Genomic DNA, 19,823 nt, shown 5'->3' with positions numbered 1-19,823 from the left:
CTCTGTCCATGCACCTTGCAAAGGCAAACTTTTCCATATTTACTGAGGCTGTGGCTTCTGTTACCTGCACCATTTCAAAATCAATGATTTTTGTAATCTGTTCTTCCATAATCGAATAACAGAAATATTTTGCTGAGAATCTGGGACTGTCACACATGCCATTCCCATACACATACAGTGGCATTTCAGAAAGTGATTTTTTTCAGTTGATTTTTTTCTTCTTGCCAATGTTTTTCAATTGTCGGAAAAATACATTTATGTTGATAGTTGTAAAAAGTTTTCTCACAAAACATTTGAAGGTTCAAAGATTCTGCCAAATCTGAAAATTTAGTGTAACTGGATCCACTGGAGACAATAGCAGCTGAAAGTAAAATATTTCCAGCTGCTACTTCACTAACTCGTGGTTGGCTTTCCCAAATTTTTTCTTTATGTCCATCTTTACAGATACTATGTATGTTTTCCCCGTGTCTGTGTGGGTTTCCTCTGGGTACTCCGGTTTCCTCCCACATCCCAAAAACATTCAGATAAGTTGATTGGCTTCCCCCTAAAATTGGCCCTAGACTATGATACATACACTACACAATACAGACATAGACATAAGACTATGGTAGGGATTAGATTGTGAGCCCCTCTGAGGGACAGTTAAGTAAGAAGACAATATACTCTGTACAGCGCTGCGTAAGCTGTTGGCGCTATATAAATACTAAATAATAATAATAATATAGTCAATAGAGTGCCATGAATTTTTTTTTCAAAAAAAGATCCTTTCGAAACAATTATCATTTGGACACTGACTTTTCGTTCGCAGCTTATCCAGACAGGAATCAAAGATCATGTATTTCTTTTCTTTAACCTCTTCTAGAAGAACATCCATAATTGGTAAGTCTTCCAATTTTTCTATGCTGCAATCTGTTGAACTTTCAGGTAAATAGGATTCGTCTGAATCTTCAGTTGTTTCTAAAGGTGGATTGAAAGGTGACAGGACTTCATTGTTTTGACTGGTAATTTCCATCTCCTCTGTATTTGTATTGAGATATTCTGCTGAGGAAGAAGTTTTGGTTGGTAATATGAGTTTTTTTTTGTGGTTTGTTGACATGTACATTCAACACCTTCAATATTATTTGGGTTACTGCTAGTGTTGGGCGAACATCTAGATGTTCGGGTTCGGGCCGAACAGGCCGAACATGGCCGCGATGTTCGGGTGTTCGACCCGAACTCCGAACATAATGGAAGTCAATGGGGACCCGAACTTTTGTGGTTTGTAAAGCCTCCTTACATGCTACATACCCCAAATTTACAGTGTATGTGCACCTTGGGAGTGGGTACAAGAGGAAAAAAAAATTTAGCAAAAAGAGCTTATAGTTTTTGAGAAAATCGATTTTAAAGTTTCAAAGGGAAAACTGTCTTTTAAATGCGGGAAATGTCTGTTTTCTTTGCACAGGTAACATGCTTTTTGTCGGCATGCAGTCATAAATGTAATACATATAAGAGGTTCCAGGAAAAGGGACCGGTAATGCTAACCCAGCAGCAGCACACGTGATGGAACAGGAGGAGGGTGGCGCAGGAGGAGAAGGCCACGCTTTGAGACACAACAACCCAGGCCTTGCATGAGGACAAGAAGCGTGCGGATAGCATGCTTTGTACCACCATGCAGTCATAAATGTAATAAAGATAAGTGGTTCAATAAACAGGGACCACGCGGCAACGCTAACCCAGCAGCAGCACACGTGATGGAACAGGAGGAGGCGCAGGAGGAGAAGGCCACGCTTTGTGAGACACAACAACCCAGGCCTTGCATGAGGACAAAAAGCGTGCGGATAGCATGCTTTGTACCGCCATGTAGTCATAAATGTAATAAAGATAAGAGGTTCAATAAACAGGGACCACGCGGCAACGCTAACCCAGCAGCAGCAGCAGCAGCAGCAGCACACGTGATGGAACAGGAGGAGGCGCAGGAGGAGAAGGCCACGCTTTGTGAGACACAACAACCCAGGCCTTGCATGAGGACAAAAAGCGTGCGGATAGCATGCTTTGTACCGCCATGTAGTCATAAATGTAATAAAGATAAGAGGTTCCATAAACAGGGACCGGCAACGGTAACCCAGCAGCAGCAGCACACGTGATGGAACAGGAGGAGGCGCAGGAGGAGAAGGCCACGCTTTGTGAGACACAACAACCCAGGCCTTGCATGAGGACAAAAAGCGTGCGGATAGCATGCTTTGTACCGCCATGTAGTCATAAATGTAATAAAGATAAGAGGTTCCATAAACAGGGACCGGCAACGGTAACCCAGCAGCAGCAGCAGCAGCACACGTGATGGAACAGGAGGAGGCGCAGGAGGAGAAGGCCACGCTTTGTGAGACACAACAACCCAGGCCTTGCATGAGGACAAAAAGCGTGCGGATAGCATGCTTTGTACCGCCATGTAGTCATAAATGTAATAAAGATAAGAGGTTCCATAAACAGGGACCGGCAACGGTAACCCAGCAGCAGCAGCAGCAGCACACGTGATGGAACAGGAGGAGGTGCAGGAGGAGAAGGCCACGCTTTGTGAGACACAACAACCCAGGCCTTGCATGAGGACAAAAAGCGTGCGGATATAGCAGCAATGCTTTTTGCCGCCATGCAGTCATAAATGTAATACAGATGAGAGGTTCAATAAACAGGGACCGGAAACGCTAAACCATCCCAGATGTTCATCGGTCATGTTACTTGGTTGGGGTCCAGGAGTGTTGCGTAGTCGTTTCCAATCCAGGATTGATTCATTTTAATTTGAGTCAGACGGTCTGCATTTTCTGTGGAGAGGCGGATACGCCGATCTGTGATGATGCCTCCGGCAGCACTGAAACAGCGTTCCGACATAACGCTGGCTGCCGGGCAAGCCAGCACCTCTATTGCGTACATTGCCAGTTCGTGCCAGGTGTCTAGCTTCATGCCCGGTTTCAGGTCCAGCGGTGCCAGCCACAAATCCGTCTGTTCCTTTATTCCCCTCCAAATTTCCTCCCCTGTGTGCTGCTTATCCCCAAGGCAGATCAGCTTCAGCAACGCTTGCTGACGCATGCCAACAGCTGTGCTGCACTGCTTCCACGATCCTACTGCTGCTGGTGCTGGGTTAGCATTTCCGGATGAGGTACAGCTTTGAGATGCGTTGGAGGAGAAGGAGTCAGAGAGGTAGGTGCTGCTGTTGTTATCCAGCTGTTTGCGGCGTGGGCAACACCCGCGCCGTAGCAGGTGAGGAATCGCTGCCAGGCTCCACAAGGTTCACCCAGTGCGCGGTAAGGGAGATGTATCGACCCTGGCCGAACGCACTCGTCCAGGTGTCAGTGGTGAGGTGAACCTTGCAGGCAACGGCATTCTTCAAGCTTCGGGTTATTTAGCTGACCACATGCTCATGCAACTCAGGCACTGCAGAGCGCGCAAAGTGGTAGCGGCTGGGAACCACGTAACGTGGGATGGCCACTGACATCATGCCCTTGAAGCTGTTTGTCTCCACCACTCGATATGGCAGCATTTCGCAGGCCAGAAGCTTGGCTATGCTGGCTGGCTGTTACTGCCACGGCCCGGGGGTCATTTGCTGGCAATTTCCTCTTGTGCTCAAACATCTCAGAGACAGACAACTCAACCGTAGCGCTGCACACCGAAGGGCTGTTGGTTGTTGTGTTTGATGAACACTGGGAGACCTCAAGAGCACTAGTCCGGAAAGTGACAGTGTCAGCATCGTCTGATGTTTGTGAATGTTGTGAACCACGCAATGGCTGGGCTACTGCTGCTGCTGAGGCGGGTCTGGTGGTGAGTCTGGTGAACCCAAGGGAGGCAGTGTTGCTGGTGGTACCCTGTCCTGCCGCGTTTGCCCACAGAGTGGGATGTTTGGATAGAATGTGGCGGCTCATGCTGGTGGTGGAGAGGTTGTTAATACTTTTCCCCCTGCTCAGGCGGGTCTTGCACACCTTGCAAATCGCCATGGTAACATCCTCAGTGCAGTCTTCAAAGAAAGCCCAGACTTTAACTGGCTGAGGACTCGGACCTCGTGCGTGATGTGCTGGTGCTGCTTAACCCACTGCTGGACGCTTGAGAGGTCATCCAAGTAATTATCTGGTCCTGTTCTTTTGGATCTGTGAGGGTTGTTGTCCTGGACAACATGGGCAGTATTGAGTGGGTTTTCTTGGGTGCTCCCCTGTGGCCTGTACGTGAACCGTCAGGGGAAACACCTCTTCCCTTGCCCCTCCCTCTTTCACCGGATTTCTTCCTCATTTCACTTATCCTTAAAGTACACGCTGACTGGCAGCAGTACAGTGGCAGTACAGAAATGCTATACAGTGGTGGGTGAGCGGTGTACCACTATTGTCAGCAGTGACACAGAGCACAATGCTATACAGTGGCGGGTGAGCGGTGTACTACTGTTCCCAGCAGACACAGAGTGGAAGTAAACACAGTGCTATATAGTGTGGCTGAGCCGTGTACACAGAGTGGCATTAAACACAATGCTATATAGTCTGCTATATAGTCACCCCGAACAGGGTGATGTTCTGCAGAACCCAAACAGTGGCAAACACTGTTCGCCCAACACTACTGGGAGGGAACGCAGATTTTAGTACCTAAACACACGATACAACATGTTTTCCGGGGTCGGACTCTGAGGCACATACAGATGGTCCCGATCATCATCCTCATCATACAACTCTTCTCCTGAGTCTGACCCACCCACCACCTCTGCCACCCCAACATCCCCAGACACAGACCCCTCATCGTCCTCAACATTAACTTGGGATGCTGGCCTGAGCCAGACCTCCTCCTCCACATCAGGCCCCATCATCTCCTCAATGGCAGCCCTCATTAATCGCTCTGGCGACGGACTGATGGACACAACGTTCTCCTCCGGGGAGGGCTGCTGCTGACCACTGGCTGCTGGGGTGGATGTTATAGCTTGCGTGGGGCGTTGGCTGTTGCTGTTGTTGGGAGTGCTGCTCACAGCGGAGGTCTCTGGGGAACTCATGTTGAGCTCATATAGTGGTTGACGGTGAGTGGAGTATTACTGATCCCAGCAATATACACACTGACTGGCAGAGTACGCAATGCTATATAGTGTGGCTGAGCGGTGTACACAGAGTGGCAGTAAACACAATGCTATATAGTCTGGCTGAGCGAGCGGTGTACTACTGTTCCCAGCAGAATCAGAGTGGCAGTAAACAATGGTATATAGTCTGGCTGAGCGGTGTACATAGAGTGTCAGTAAACAATGGTATATAGTCTGGCTGAGCGAGCGGTGTACTACTGTTCCCAGCAGAATCAGAGTGGCAGTAAACAATGGTATATAGTCTGGCTGAGCGGTGTACACAGAGTGTCAGTAAACAATGGTATATAGTCTGGCTGAGCGGTGTACATAGAGTGTCAGTAAACAATGGTATATAGTCTGGCTGAGCGAGCGGTGTACTACTGTTCCCAGCAGAATCAGAGTGTCAGTAAACAATGGTATATAGTCTGGCTGAGCGGTGTACACACAATGCTATATAGTCTGCTATATAGTGTCAGTAAACAATGGTATATAGTCTGGCTGAGCGAGCGGTGTACTACTGTTCCCAGCAGAATCAGAGTGGCAGTAAACAATGGTATATAGTCTGGCTGAGCGGTGTACATAGAGTGTCAGTAAACAATGGTATATAGTCTGGCTGAGCGAGCGGTGTACTACTGTTCCCAGCAGAATCAGAGTGTCAGTAAACAATGGTATATAGTCTGGCTGAGCGGTGTACACACAATGCTATATAGTCTGCTATATAGTGTCAGTAAACAATGGTATATAGTCTGGCTGAGCGAGCGGTGTACTACTGTTCCCAGCAGAATCAGAGTGGCAGTAAACAATGGTATATAGTCTGGCTGAGCGGTGTACACAGAGTGTCAGTAAACAATGGTATATAGTCTGGCTGAGCGAGCGGTGTACTACTGTTCCCAGCAGAATCAGAGTGGCAGTAAACAATGGTATATAGTCTGGCTGAGCGGTGTACACAGAGTGTCAGTAAACAATGGTATATAGTCTGACTGAGCGGTGTACACACAATGCTATATAGTCTGCTATATAGTGTCAGTAAACAATGGTATATAGTCTGGCTGAGCGAGCGGTGTACTACTGTTCCCAGCAGAATCAGAGTGGCAGTAAACAATGGTATATAGTCTGGCTGAGCGGTGTACACAGAGTTTCAGTAAACAATGGTATATAGTCTGGCTGAGCGGTGTACACAGAGTGTCAGTAAACAATGGTATATAGTCTGGCTGAGCGGTGTACACAGAGTGGCAGTAAACACAATGCTATATAGTCTGGCTGAGCGAGCGGTGTACTACTGTTCCCAGCAGAATCAGAGTGGCAGTAAACAATGGTATATAGTCTGGCTGAGCGGTGTACACAGAGTGTCAGTAAACAATGGTATATAGTCTGGCTGAGCGGTGTACACAGAGTGTCAGTAAACAATGGTATATAGTCTGGCTGAGCGGTGTACACAGAGTGGCAGTAAACACAATGCTATATACTCTGGCTGAGCGAGCGGTGTACTACTGTTCCCAGCAGACACAGAACAGTAAACAGAATGCTATATAGTGTGGCTGAGCGAGCGGTGTACCACTATTCCCAGCAGACACAGAACAGTAAACAGAATGCTATATAGTGTGGCTGAGCGAGCGGTGTACCACTATTCCCAGCAGACACAGAACAGTAAACAGAATGCTATATAGTGTGGCTGAGCGAGCGGTGTACCACTATTCCCAGCAGACACAGAACAGTGAACAGAATGCTATATAGTGTGGCTGAGCGAGCGGTGTACCACTATTCCCAGCAGACACAGAACAGTGAACAGAATGCTATATAGTGTGGCTGAGCGAGCGGTGTACCACTATTCCCAGCAGACACAGAACAGTGAACAGAATGCTATATAGTGTGGATGAGCGAGCGGTGTACCACTATTCCCAGCAGACACAGAACAGTAAACAGAATGCTATATAGTGTGGCTGAGCGAGCGGTGTACCACTATTCCAAGCAGACACAGAACAGTGAACAGAATGCTATATAGTGTGGCTGAGCGAGCGGTGTACCACTATTCCCAGCAGACACAGAGTGGCAGTAAACAGAATGCTATATAGTGTGGCTGAGCGATGTACACAGAGTGGCAGTAAACAGAATGCTATATAGTGTGGCTGAGCAAGCGGTGTACTACTATTCCCAGCAGACACAGAGTGGCAGTAAACAGAATGCTATATAGTGTGGCTGAGCGAGGTACACAGAGTGGCAGTAAACAGAATGCTATATGGTGTGGCTGAGCAAGCGGTGTACTACTGTTCCCAGCAGTGACACAATGACAGGGGGGACCCTGGCTAGCGTGGCTGGAGCGCGAACTACCCTGCCTGCCTACCCAAAGCTAAACCCACAGACAAATGGCGGAGATATGACGTGGTTCGGGTATTTATTTACCCGAACCACGTGACCGTTCGGCCAATCAGAGCGCGTTCGGGTCCGAACCACGTGACCCGTTCGGCCAATCACAGCGCTAGCCGAACGTTCGGGGAACGTTCGGCCATGCGCTCTTAGTTCGGCCATATGGCCGAACGGTTTGGCCGAGCACCGTCAGGTGTTCGGCCGAACTCGAACATCACCCGAACAGGGTGATGTTCTGCAGAACCCGAACAGTGGCGAACACTGTTCGCCCAACACTAGTTACTGCTTCATAAACTTTTGAATAACTTTTGAATAACAGTGTTCTTTTTGAAGTCTTTTTTTTTGTGGTTTAACCAATGAGTTTGGATCGTTTGTAAACATTGAAAAAACATATTCAGCACATGTTTGTGTGCTGGCATCTAAAGTATGAATGGTAAAAGAAGTTGTGTGTGTTTTGTTTTTTGTCTCTTATTGTATCTACAGTTCCAATACTCATATGTATTGTTCTGTACACTAGGGAATGTAAATAAGTGAGGTACAGCATTGTCTTTCAGAAATTTTTTGAAACCTAGTACTATAAAATCAATATCTGTAAAATGCGCCGAACAAATACGAAATTTGTCTCCCCTACTGTTCTGTAGAGCACTTTCAACATATCTTTCTTGAAATTCTAAATGGACCCCAATTGCTTGCATCCGTTTTGTAATTTTGGATTTCTCCTTTGGGAAATTATGTGTCGTTATTTTTGGATTCTCTAGTCTGCTTTGCAATTAATTTTTGCATCCGGGTACAAACAGTATGGCATTTGTAAGGAAGACATATATATTTATTTATCAACATTTTTTTTTTTTTTTTTACAAATTTGATTAAATAAAATTTTCATTTTTAAAACAAATTACCTACTTTCAATTTTTTTTTGAAAAAGCTCAAATTTCAAAAATATTCAGGGAAAGATCTAAAAAATATATATAAAATCTATAGGGATTTTTTTTCCCTGGTATTTCCTCTCTAAACCTGGGTGCGTCGTATATTCCGGAGCATCTTATACGGCGGAAAATATGGTAGTTTACGGCTCTGTACAATATCTGTCAACAGTTGAAATGCTGATGAGTCTTTCTCTATCCATGGTTGTCGATTTTGTAGTCGGATTTCACCGTGGTCACAATTTTTTCCATGTCCCCTTCAATCCATTGGTGTTCTTGGTGACATGATGTAATAAAGAAAACCATTTTTCTTGAAAAATGTCTGGATCGCCTCTGCAGGCACGACTACACCAATAAAAATGATTAATGATTGGACCTATCCATGGAAACATTTTGTAACAGTTGCGCATTTTTGCAATTTAAAGGAGAGATTTTTTCAGTGATTTGGCATAGTGCCACAAATCGTACTGATGTATGGTATGTTTGTATTTCATTAATTTATTAATTCCAGGGTGTTTATCTGTTCCTATGATATGAACATCGTAGTCTAGTTGCACTCTGTCCATGCACCTTTCAAAGGCAAACTTTTCCATATTTACTGAGGCTGTGGCTTCTGTTACCTGCACCATTTCAAAATCAATGATTTTTGTAATCTGTTCTTCCATAATCGAATAACAGAAATATGTTGCTGAGAATCTGGGACTGTCACACATGCCATTCCCATACACATACAGTGGCATTTCAGAAAGTGATTTTTTTCAGTTGATTTTTTTCTTCTTGCCAATGTTTTTCAATTGTCGGAAAAATACATTTATGTTGATAGTTGTAAAAAGTTTTCTCACAAAACATTTGAAGGTTCAAAGATTCTGCCAAATCTGAAAATTTAGTGTAACTGGATCCACTGGAGACAATAGCAGCTGAAAGTAAAATATTTCCAGCTGCTACTTCACTAACTCGTGGTTGGCTTTCCCAAATTTTTTCTTTATGTCCATCTTTACAGATACTATGTATGTTTTCCCCGTGTCTGTGTGGGTTTCCTCTGGGTACTCCGGTTTCCTCCCACATCCCAAAAACATTCAGATAAGTTGATTGGCTTCCCCCTAAAATTGGCCCTAGACTATGATACATACACTACACAATACAGACATAGACATAAGACTATGGTAGGGATTAGATTGTGAGCCCCTCTGAGGGACAGTTAAGTAAGAAGACAATATACTCTGTACAGCGCTGCGTAAGCTGTTGGCGCTATATAAATACTAAATAATAATAATAATATAGTCAATAGAGTGCCATGAATTTTTTTTTCAAAAAAAGATCCTTTCGAAACAATTATCATTTGGACACTGACTTTTCGTTCGCAGCTTATCCAGACAGGAATCAAAGATGATGTATTTCTTTTCTTTAACCTCTTCTAGAAGAACATCCATAATTGGTAAGTCTTCCAATTTTTCTATGCTGCAATCTGTTGAACTTTCAGGTAAATAGGATTCGTCTGAATCTTCAGTTGTTTCTAAAGGTGGATTGAAAGGTGACAGGACTTCATTGTTTTGACTGGTAATTTCCATCTCCTCTGTATTTGTATTGAGATATTCTGCTGAGGAAGAAGTTTTGGTTGGTAATATGAGTTTTTTTTGTGGTTTGTTGACATGTACATTCAACACCTTCAATATTATTTGGGTTACTGCTTCATAAACTTTTGAATAACTTTTGAATAACAGTGTTCTTTTTGAAGTCTTTTTTTTTGTGGTTTAACCAATGAGTTTGGATCGTTTGTAAACATTGAAAAAACATATTCAGCACATGTTTGTGTGCTGGCATCTAAAGTATGAATGGTAAAAGAAGTTGTGTGTGTTTTGTTTTTTGTCTCTTATTGTATCTACAGTTCCAATACTCATATGTATTGTTCTGTACACTAGGGAATGTAAATAAGTGAGGTACAGCATTGTCTTTCAGAAATTTTTTGAAACCTAGTACTATAAAATCAATATCTGTAAAATGCGCCGAACAAATACGAAATTTGTCTCCCCTACTGTTCTGTAGAGCACTTTCAACATATCTTTCTTGAAATTCTAAATGGACCCCAATTGCTTGCATCCGTTTTGTAATTTTGGATTTCTCCTTTGGGAAATTATGTGTCGTTATTTTTGGATTCTCTAGTCTGCTTTGCAATTAATTTTTGCATCCGGGTACAAACAGTATGGCATTTGTAAGTAAGACATATATATTTATTTATCAACATTTTTTTTTTTTTACAAATTTGATTAAATAAAATTTTCATTTTTAAAACAAATTACCTACTTTCAATTTTTTTTTTAAAAAAGCTCAAATTTCAAAAATATTCAGGGAAAGATCTAAAAAATATATATAAAATCTATAGGGATTTTTTTTCCCTGGTATTTGCTCTCTAAACCTGGGTGCGTCGTATATTCCGGAGCATCTTATACGGCGGAAAATACGGTAGTTTACGGCTCTGTACAATATCTGGCAACAGTTGAAATGCTGATGAGTCTTTCTCTATCCATGGTTGTCGATTTTGTAGTCGGATTTCACCGTGGTCACAATTTTTTCCATGTCCCCTTCAATCCATTGGTGTTCTTGGTGACATGATGTAATAAAGAAAACCATTTTTCTTGAAAAATGTCTGGATCGCCTCTGCAGGCACGACTACACCAATAAAAATGATTAATGATTGGACCTATCCATAGAAAAATTTCGTAACAGTTGCGCATTTTTGCAATTTAAAGGAGAGATTTTTTTCAGTGATTTGGCATAGTGCCACAAATCGTACTGATGTATGGTATGTTTGTATTTCATTAATTTATTAATTCCAGGGTGTTTATCTGTTCCTATGATATGAACATCTTAGTCTAATTGCACTCTGTCCATGCACCTTTCAAAGGCAAACTTTTCCATATTTACTGAGGCTGTGGCTTCTGTTACCTGCACCATTTCAAAATCAATGATTTTTGTAATCTGTTCTTCCATAATCGAATAACAGAAATATTTTGCTGAGAATCTGGGACTGTCACACATGCCATTCCCATACACATACAGTGGCATTTCAGAAAGTGATTTTTTTCAGTTGATTTTTTTTCTTCTTGCCAATGTTTTTCAATTGTCGGAAAAATACATTTATGTTGATAGTTGTAAAAAGTTTTCTCACAAAACATTTGAAGGTTCAAAGATTCTGCCAAATCTGAAAATTTAGTGTAACTGGATCCACTGGAGACAATAGCAGCTGAAAGTAAAATATTTCCAGCTGCTACTTCACTAACTCGTGGTTGGCTTTCCCAAAATTTTTCTTTATGTCCATCTTTACAGATACTATGTATGGTTTCCCCGTGTCTGTGTGGGTTTCCTCTGGGTACTCCGGTTTCCTCCCACATCCCAAAAACATTCAGATAAGTTGATTGGCTTCCCCCTAAAATTGGCCCTAGACTATGATACATACACTACACAATACAGACATAGACATAAGACTATGGTAGGGATTAGATTGTGAGCCCCTCTGAGGGACAGTTAAGTAAGAAGACAATATACTCTGTACAGCGCTGCGTACGCTGTTGGCGCTATATAAATACTAAATAATAATAATAATATAGTCAATAGAGTGCCATGAATTTTTTTTTCAAAAAAAGATCCTTTCGAAACAATTATCATTTGGACACTGACTTTTCGTTCGCAGCTTATCCAGACAGGAATCAAAGATTATGTATTTCTTTTCTTTAACCTCTTCTAGAAGAACATCCATAATTGGTAAGTCTTCCAATTTTTCTATGCTGCAATCTGTTGAACTTTCAGGTAAATAGGATTCGTCTGAATCTTCAGTTGTTTCTAAAGGTGGATTGAAAGGTGACAGGACTTCATTGTTTTGACTGGTAATTTCCATCTCCTCTGTATTTGTATTGAGATATTCTGCTGAGGAAGAAGTTTTGGTTGGTAATATGAGTTTTTTTGTGGTTTGTTGACATGTACATTCAACACCTTCAATATTAAAATGGGTTACTGCTTCATAAACTTTTGAATAACTTTTGAATAACAGTGTTCTTTTTGAAGTCTTTTTTTTTTGTAGTTTAACCAATGAGTTTGGATCGTTTGTAAACATTGAAAAAACATCTTCAGCACATGTTTGTGTGCTGGCATCTAAAGTATGAATGGTAAAAGAAGTTGTGTGTGTTTTGTTTTTTGTCTCTTATTGTATCTACAGTTCCAATACTCATATGGACTGTTCTGTACACTAGGGAATGTAAATAAGTGAGGTACAGCATTGTCTTTCAGAAATTTCTTGGAACCTAGTACTATAAAATCAATATCTGTAAAATGCGCCGAACAAATACGAAATTTGTCTCCCCTACTGTCCTGTAGAGCACTTTCAACATATCTTTCTTGAAATTCTAGATGGACCCCAATTGCTTGCATCCGTTTTGTAATTTTGGATTTCTCCTTTGGGAAATTATGTGTCGTTATTTTTGGATTCTCTAGTCTGCTTTGCAATTAATTTTTGCATCCGGGTACAAACAGTATGGCATTTGTAAGGAAGACATATATATTTATTTATCAACATTTTTTTTTTTTTTTTTTTACAAATTTGATTAAATAAAATTTTCATTTTTAAAACAAATTACCTACTTTCAATTTTTTTTTGAAAAAGCTCAAATTTCAAAAATATTCAGGGAAAGATCTAAAAAATATATATAAAATCTATAGGGATTTTTTTTCCATGGTATTTGCTCTCTAAACCTGGGTGCGTCGTATATTCCGGAGCATCTTATACGGCGGAAAATACGGTAGTTTACGGCTCTGTACAATATCTGTCAACAGTTGAAATGCTGATGAGTCTTTCTCTATCCATGGTTGTCGATTTTGTAGTCGGATTTCACCGTGGTCACAATTTTTTCCATGTCCCCTTCAATCCATTGGTGTTCTTGGTGACATGATGTAATAAAGAAAACCATTTTTCTTGAAAAATGTCTGGATCGCCTCTGCAGGCACGACTACACCAATAAAAATGATTAATGATTGGACCTATCCATAGAAAAATTTCGTAACAGTTGCGCATTTTTGCAATTTAAAGGAGAGATTTTTTTCAGTGATTTGGCATAGTGCCACAAATCGTACTGATGTATGGTATGTTTGTATTTCATTAATTTATTAATTCCAGGGTGTTTATCTGTTCCTATGATATGAACATCTTAGTCTAATTGCACTCTGTCCATGCACCTTTCAAAGGCAAACTTTTCCATATTTACTGAGGATGTGGCTTCTGTTACCTGCACTATTTCAAAATCAATGATTTTTGTAATCTGTTCTTCCATAATCGAATAACAGAAATATTTTGCTGAGAATCTGGGACTGTCACACATGCCATTCCCATACACATACAGTGGCATTTCAGAAAGTGATTTTTTCAGTTGATTTTTTCTTCTTGCCAATGTTTTTCAATTGTCAGAAAAATACATTTATGTTGATAGTTGTAAAAAGTTTTCTCACAAAACATTTGAAGGTTCAAAGATTCTGCAAATCTGAAAATTTTAGTGTAACTGGATCCACTGGAGACAATAGCAGCTGAAAGTAAAATATTTCCAGCTGCTACTTCACTAACTCGTGGTTGGCTTTCCCAAAATTTTTCTTTATGTCCATCTTTACAGATACTATGTATTTTTTCCCCGTGTCTGTGTGGGTTTCCTCCGGGTACTCCGGTTTCCTCCCACATCCCAAAAACATTCAGATAAGTTGATTGGCTTCCCCCTAAAATTGGCCCTAGACTATGATACATACACTACACAATACATACATAGACATAAGACTATGGTAGGGATTAGATTGTAAGCCCCTCTGAGGGACAGTTAAGTAAGAAGACAATATACTCTGTACAGTGCTGCGTAAGATGTTGGCGCTATATAAATACTAAATAATAATAATAATAATATAGTCAATAGAGTGCCATGGATTTTTTTTTTTCAAAAAAAGATCCTTTCGAAACAATTATCATTTGGACACTGACTTTTCGTTCGCAGCTTATCCAGACAGGAATCAAAGATGATGTATTTCTTTTCTTTAACCTCTTCTAGAAGAACATCCATAATTGGTAAGTCTTCCAATTTTTCTATGCTGCAATCTGTTGAACTTTCAGGTAAATAGGATTCGTCTGAATCTTCAGTTGTTTCTAAAGGTGGATTGAAAGGTGACGGGACTTCATTGTTTTGACTGGCAATTTCCATCTCCTCTGTATTTGTATTGAGATATTCTGCTGAGGAAGAAGTTTTGGTTGGTAATATGAGTTTTTTTGTGGTTTGTTGACATGTACATTCAACACCTTCAATATTATTTGGGTTACTGCTTCATAAACTTTTGAATAACTTTTGAATAACAGTGTTCTTTTTGAAGTCTTTTTTTTTTTTGTAGTTTAACCAATGAGTTTGGATCGTTTGTAAACATTGAAAAAACATCTTCAGCACATGTTTGTGTGCTGGCATCTAAAGTATGAATGGTAAAAGAAGTTGTGTGTGTTTTGTTTTTTGTATCTACAGTTTCAATACTCATATGTACTGTTCTGTACACTAGGGAATGTAAATAAGTGAGGTACAGCATTGTCTTTCAGAAATTTTTTGGAACCTAGTACTATAAAATCAATATCTGTAAAATGCGCCGAACAAATACGAAATTTGTCTCCCCTACTGTTCTGTAGAGCACTTTCAACATATCTTTCTTGAAATTCTAAATGGACCCCAATTGCTTGCATCCGTTTTGTAATTTTGGATTTCTCCTTTGGGAAATTATGTGTCGTTATTTTTGAATTCTCTAGTCTGCTTTGCAATAAATTTTTGCATCCGGGTACAAACAGTATGGCATTTGTAAGGAAGACATATATATTTATTTATCAACATTTTAGTTTTTTTTACAAATTTGATTAAATAAAATTTTCATTTTTAAAACAAATTACCTACTTTTAATTTTTTTTTTGAAAAAGCTTAAATTTCAAAAATATTCAGGGAAAGATCTAAAAAATATATATACAATCTATAGGGATTTTTTTTCCCTGGTATTTGCCCTCTAAACCTGGGTGCGTTGTATATTCCGGAGCATCTTATACGGCGAAAAATATGGTAGTTTACGGCTCTGAACAATAACTGTCAACAGTTGAAATGCTGATGAGTCTTTCTCTATCCATGGTTGTCGATTTTGTAGTTGGATTTCACCGTGGTCACAATTTTTTTCCATGTCCCCTTCAATCCATTGGTGTTCTTGGTGACATGATGTAATAAAGAAAACCATTTTTCTTGAAAAATGTCTGGATCGCCTCTGCAGGCAAGACTACACCAATAAAAATAATTAATGATTGGACCTATTCATGGAAAAATTTCGTAACAGTTGCGCAATTTTGCAATTTGAAGGAGAGATTTTTTCAGTGATTTGGCATAGTGCCACAAATCGTACTGATGTATGGTATGTTTGTATTTCATTAATTTATTAATTCCAGGGTGTTTATCTGTTCCTATGATATGAACATCGTAGTCTAATTGCACTCTGTCCATGCACCTTTCAAAGGCAAACTTTTCCACATTTACTGAGGATGTGGCTTCTGTTACCTGCACCATTTCAAAATCAATGATTTTTGTAATCTGTTCTTCCATAATCGAATAACAGAAATATTTTGCTGAGAATCTGGGACTGTCACACATGCCATTCCCATACACATAGAGTGGCATTTCAGAAAGTGATGTTTTCAGTAGATTTTTTTCTTCTTGCCAATGTTTTTCAATTGTCGGAAAAATACATTTATGTTGATAGTTGTAAAAAGTTTTCTCACAAAACATTTGAAGGGTCAAAGGCTCTGCCAAATCTGAAAATTTAGTGTAACTGGATCCACTGGAGACAATAGCAGCTGAAAGTAAAATATTTCCAGCTGCTACTTTACTAACTCGTGGTTGGCTTTGACAAAATTTTTCTTTATGTCTATCTTTACAGATACTATGTATGCTCTCCCCGTGTCTGCGTGGGTTTCCTCTGGGTACTGCGCTTTCCTCCCACATCCCAAAAACATTCAGATAAGTTGATTGGCTTCCCCCTAAAATTGGCCCTAGACTATGATACATACACTACACAATACATACATAGACATAAGACTATGGTAGGGATTAGATTGTGAGCCCCTCTGAGGGACAGTTAAGTAAGAAGACAATATACTCTGTACAGCTCTGCGTAAGATGTTGGCGCTATATAAATACTAAATAATAATAATAATAATATAGTCAATAGAGTGCCATGATTTTTTTTTTCAAAAAAAGATTCTTTCAAAACAATTATCATTTGGACACTGACTTTTCGTTCGCAGCTTATCCAGACAGGAATCAAAGATGATGTATTTCTTTTCTTTAACGTCTTCTAGAAGAACATCCATAATTGGTAAGTCTTCCAATTTTTCTATGCTGCAATCTGTTGAACTTTCAGGTAAATAGGATTCGTCTGAATCTTCAGTTGTTTCTAAAGGTGGATTGAAAGGTGACGGGACTTCATTGTTTTGACTGGTAATTTCCATCTCCTCTGTATTTGTATTGAGATATTCTGCTGAGGAAGAAGTTTTGGTTGGTAATATCAGTTTTTTTGTGGTTTGTTGACATGTACATTCAACACCTTCAATATTATTTGTGTTACTGCTTCATAAACTTTTGAATAACTTTTGAATAACAGTGTTCTTTTTGAAGTCTTTTTTTTGTAGTTTAACCAATAAGTTTGGATCGTTTGTAAACATTGAAAAAACATCTTCAGCACATGTTTGTGTGCTGGCATCTAAAGTATGAATGGTAAGAGAAGTTGTGTGTGTTTTGTTTTTTGTCTCTTATTGTATCTACAATTCCAATACTCATATGTACTGTTCTGTACACTAGGGAATGTAAATAAGTGAGGTACAGCATTGTCTTTCAGAAATTTCTTGGAACCTAGTACTATAAAATCAATATCTGTAAAATGCGCCGAACAAATACGAAATTTGTCTCCCCTACTGTCCTGTAGAGCACTTTCAACATATCTTTCTTGAAATTCTAGATGGACCCCAATTGCTTGCATCCATTTTGTAATTTTGGATTTCTCCTTTGGGAAATTATGTGTCGTTATTTTTGGATTCTCTAGTCTGCTTTGCAATTAATTTTTGCATCCGGGTACAAACAGTATGGCATTTGTAAGGAAGACATATATATTTATTTATCAACATTTTTTTTTTTTTTACAAATTTGATTAAATAAAATTTTCATTTTTAAAAACAAATTACCTACTTTTATTTTTTTTTTAAAAAGCTAAAATTTCAAAAATATTCAGGGAAAGATCTAAAATATATATATAAAATCTATAGGGATTTTTTTCCCTGGTTTTTGCCCTCTAAACCTGGGTGCGTCGTATATTCCGGAGCATCTTATACGGCGAAAAATACGGTAGTTTACGTCTCTGTACAATATCTGTCAACAGTTGAAATGCTGATGAGTCCTTCTCTATCCATGGTTGTCGATTTTGTAGTTGGATTTCACCGTGGTCACAATTTTTTTCCACGTCCCCTTCAATCCATTGGTGTTCTTGGTGACATGATGTAATAAAGAAAACCATTTTTCTTGAAAAATGTCTGGATTGCCTCTGCAGGCACGACTACACCAATAAAAATGATTAATGATTGGACCTATCCACGGAACAATTTCGTAACAGTTGCGCATTTTTGCAATTTGAAGGAGAGATTTTTTCAGTGATTTGGCATAGTGCCACACATAGTACTGATGTATGGTATGTTTGTATTTCATTAATTTATTAATTCCAGGGTGTTTATCTGTTCCTATGATATGAACATCTTAGTCTAATTGCACTCTGTCCATGCACCTTTCAAAGGCAAACTTTTCCATATTTACTGAGGATGTGGCTTCTGTTACCTGCACCATTTCAAAATCAATGATTTTTGTAATCTGTTCTTCCATAATCGAATAACAGAAATATTTTGCTGAGAATCTGGGACTGTCACACATGCCATTCCCATACACATACAGTGGCATTTCAGAAAGTGATTTTTTCAGTTGATTTTTTCTTCTTGCCAATGTTTTTCAATTGTCAGAAAAATACATTTATGTTGATAGTTGTAAAAAGTTTTCTCACAAAACATTTGAAGGTTCAAAGATTCTGCAAATCTGAAAATTTTAGTGTAACTGGATCCACTGGAGACAATAGCAGCTGAAAGTAAAATATTTCCAGCTGCTACTTCACTAACTCGTGGTTGGCTTTCCCAAAATTTTTCTTTATGTCCATCTTTACAGATACTATGTATGTTTTCCCCGTGTCTGTGTGGGTTTCCTCCGGGTACTCCGGTTTCCTCCCACATCCCAAAAACATTCAGATAAGTTGATTGGCTTCCCCCTAAAATTGGCCCTAGACTATGATACATACACTACACAATACATACATAGACATAAGACTATGGTAGGGATTACATTGTAAGCCCCTCTGAGGGACAGTTAAGTAAGAAGACAATATACTCTGTACAGTGCTGCGTAAGATGTTGGCGCTATATAAATACTAAATAATAATAATAATATAGTCAATAGAGTGCCATGGATTTTTTTTTTTCAAAAAAAGATCCTTTCAAAACAATTATCATTTGGACACTGACTTTTCGTTCGCAGCTTATCCAGACAGGAATCAAAGATGATGTATTTCTTTTCTTTAACCTCTTCTAGAAGAACATCCATAATTGGTAAGTCTTCCAATTTTTCTATGCTGCAATCTGTTGAACTTTCAGGTAAATAGGATTCGTCTGAATCTTCAGTTGTTTCTAAAGGTGGATTGAAAGGTGACAGGACTTCATTGTTTTGACTGGCAATTTCCATCTCCTCTGTATTTGTATTGAGATATTCTGCTGAGGAAGAAGTTTTGGTTGGTAATATCAGTTTTTTTGTGGTTTGTTGACATGTACATTCAACACCTTCAATATTATTTGTGTTACTGCTTCATAAACTTTTGAATAACTTTTGAATAACAGTGTTCTTTTTGAAGTCTTTTTTTTTTGTGGTTTAACCAATGAGTTTGGATCATTTGTAAACATTGAAAAAACATATTCAGCACATGTTTGTGTGCTGGCATCTAAAGTATGAATGGTAAAAGAAGTTGTGTGTGTTTTGTTTTTTGTCTCTTATTGTATCTACAGTTCCAATACTCATATGTATTGTTCTGTACACTAGGGAATGTAAATAAGTGAGGTACAGCATTGTCTTTCAGAAATTTCTTGGAACCTAGTACTATAAAATCAATATCTGTAAAATGCGCCGAACAAATACGAAATTTGTCTCCCCTACTGTCCTGTAGAGCACTTTCAACATATCTTTCTTGAAATTCTAGATGGACCCCAATTGCTTGCATCCGTTTTGTAATTTTGGATTTCTCCTTTGGGAAATTATGTGTCGTTATTTTTGGATTCTCTAGTCTGCTTTGCAATTAATTTTTGCATCCGG

Source organism: Hyperolius riggenbachi, chromosome 1, assembly GCF_040937935.1.
Source record: "Hyperolius riggenbachi isolate aHypRig1 chromosome 1, aHypRig1.pri, whole genome shotgun sequence".
Lineage (NCBI taxonomy): Eukaryota > Metazoa > Chordata > Amphibia > Anura > Hyperoliidae > Hyperolius > Hyperolius riggenbachi.
Note: the sequence above shows the minus strand (reverse complement) of the source record.